Source organism: Poecilia latipinna, unplaced genomic scaffold (genome assembly GCF_001443285.1).
Source record: "Poecilia latipinna isolate Pla-1442-1.1 unplaced genomic scaffold, P_latipinna-1.0 Scaffold5483, whole genome shotgun sequence".
Taxonomy (NCBI): domain Eukaryota; kingdom Metazoa; phylum Chordata; class Actinopteri; order Cyprinodontiformes; family Poeciliidae; genus Poecilia; species Poecilia latipinna.
In genome coordinates this window covers 1-2,528 of record NW_015118099.1, presented here as the reverse complement: position 1 = coordinate 2,528, position 2,528 = coordinate 1, and the positions used below count along the sequence as shown (strand labels likewise).

Below are 2,528 nucleotides of genomic sequence, written 5' to 3'. Positions count from 1 at the left end.
ATTTTTTTTTTTTTTCAGAGATTATCAGTCTCAGACTATACTGTCCCAAGATGGTAATAAATTGTAATAAATTTTGAAAGAACATATTTTTGTAAATGCCTCATGCTACAGCTTTAATCATTTCAGAGCTGTTGGTAGGCACAGGAAAACCTTCCTAGGGGTAGGAGGTTATCAAGACCAGTCCTCTTCTTAGCATTCACAGCTTTGAGTACTTGGCCATGCAGAAATACTTGTAGGAGAGCTTTGGAGCACCCCTAAATTCAGAGAGTCAGCATGTTGAATTCATTCCCTCTGTAACCCAATCCAGGAACTAAAAACAGTCTAAAAGTGAAGAGGATGTTTATCAGGGTAGAGTTGCCTGAAGTCATTGTCTTATTTATTACCACAAACTCACAAACAAGGATGACATTGTCCATTGTTCTAAAATCAACTGCTCCATCAAGCCAAGCATAGAGGACTTGTATCCTGTGATCTCAGCTTGGGTCATGGTCTCTTAACCAAACAGTAACGTATCTTGTTCAGACATCCAGTGTAATCGGGGTCAAAAAATTTTCTCAGAAAGTGGGTACCAAAAAATTCCCAGAATGGGATCCTGGAGTATTTACAACTTGTAAGTTCCCAGCTAAAAAATCTGAATGAACCTTTTCTCCTCTTGTGTTTTTCTAAAATGAGGAGAGGAAAGAAAAAACATGACTCATCATCAATAAACCTTTCACATGATACATTTATTGAACAAAACTGTTAATCAATGGTTCACTGAATAATTTTTTTTCTAATCAAAAGAAAAGACGTATTTCTTATTTGGAAGTTGCAGAATATAATAAAAACTACAAAAGAACAGTTTTGGTGAACAAGTTGTAGATCATCTAAAAACAGTATTCAACCCTTGGATGTTTAATCATTTTTATTTTGGTTACAAATCAACATGATCAACAAAATTTGGACATTTTTAACAATATGCATTTAATGTCAAAGGGAAAAGGGATTTTTATAAACTAATAAAACCTAAATATAGCTTGATCAGAACATGTTAAAATGTGTGCTTCACCGTACAAAAGAATAACTTAGGAGGAGAGAACTCAGTAAGAAGAGCATGAAAATCTAACATTGGGCGTTTCTAAGTTGACTTTATGTTCTTGATGGGGATATGTGGCACAGCACTTGGGGAACTGTTGTTATTCCATCAACCTAGTTGAAAGACTTGCTGTCGTGTTTGAATGCTATTGATAGAGGCCTACATGTACTCATAACACATTGGCTAAAAGTATCATCAGTGTTTTATGTTGTAGCATATTACAAACTAGGGATTCAACCTTCTCTGCATTGGTGCTGGCGAATGAAAAGTTTGCCACCGAGCCCGGCTAGCTCAGTTGGTAGAGCATGAGACTTTTAATCTCAGGGTCGTGGGTTCAAGTCCCACGTTGGGCGTTTCTAAGTTGGCTTTATGTTCTTGATGGGGGTATGTGGCACAGCACTTGGTGAACTGTTGTAGTAATTCCATCAACCTAGTTGAAAGACTTGCTGTCATGTTTGAATGCTATTGATAGAGGCCTTTATGTGCTCATAGCACTTTGGCCAAAAATGTCAGCAGTTTTCTTGTAGAACTCAAAGTACATTAAACAAGCCCTCAAGTTTAGGCTCAGTGCCTTTGTACCTTGTAAGCGGGCACCGAGACAGGTCAGGATGGCCGAGTGGTCGAAGGCGCCAGACTCAAGGCTTTACCCCTTACTTCCTGGAGAGGTTTCTGGTCTCCATATGGAGGCGGGGGTTCAAATCCCACTCCTTACATTATTTGATTGATCTCTAGAGCAAATTTCATGGTGAGACAAGTCTTTCTTTGTAAAAGCTGTGGCAAAATTGATTGTGCTTTCCATGTGCACAAGATTCTCTTTAGGTCTGACAGTATTTAATATTTCACGTAAGACCAGTCAAACAAAAAACCTCAGCAGAATGCCCATCTACATCGCCGCTACTTGTGTAGCTACGGAATCAAGTTTGTCTGCTTTAGCGCTGGCGAATGAGCAGTTTGCCTCCAATCCCGGCTAGCTCAGTCGGTAGAGCATGAGACTCTTAATCTCAGGGTCGTGGGTTCAAGCCCCACGTTGGACGTTTCCTTATTTGACTTTATGTTCTTGATGGGGATATGTGGCACAGCACTTGGGGAACTGTTATTCCATCAACCTAGTTGAAAGACTTGCTGTCGTGTTTAAATGCTATTGATAGAGGCAAACATGTACTCATAACACATTGGCTAAAAGTATCATCAGTGTTTTATGTTGTAGCATATTACAAACTAGGGATTTAACCTTTTCTGCATTGGTGCTGGCGAATGAAAAGTTTGCCACCGAGCCCGGCTAGCTCAGTTGGTAGAGCGTGAGCCTTTTAATCTCAGGGTCGTGGGTTCAAGTCCCACGTTGGGCGCTTCTACGCTGGCTTTATGTTCTTGATGGGGGTATGTGGCACAGCACTTGGTGAACTGTTGTAGTAATTCCATCAACCTAGTTGAAAGACTTGCTGTCATGTTAGAA

General features: G+C 40.0%; 3 non-coding genes across 3 annotated transcripts; all 3 read left to right on the top strand.

The window, feature by feature from the left end:
* The first annotated feature begins 1,355 nt into the window (after positions 1-1,355).
* trnak-uuu (transfer RNA lysine (anticodon UUU)) lies at positions 1,356-1,428 on the top strand. The gene has a single exon. It is a non-coding gene; the product is annotated as a tRNA-Lys (tRNA).
* A 608-nt stretch (positions 1,429-2,036) lies between these two features.
* On the top strand, positions 2,037-2,109 carry trnak-cuu (transfer RNA lysine (anticodon CUU)). The gene has a single exon. It is a non-coding gene; the product is annotated as a tRNA-Lys (tRNA).
* A 239-nt stretch (positions 2,110-2,348) lies between these two features.
* Positions 2,349-2,421, top strand: trnak-uuu (transfer RNA lysine (anticodon UUU)). Its single transcript has one exon. It is a non-coding gene; the product is annotated as a tRNA-Lys (tRNA).
* Positions 2,422-2,528: the final 107 nt, after the last annotated feature.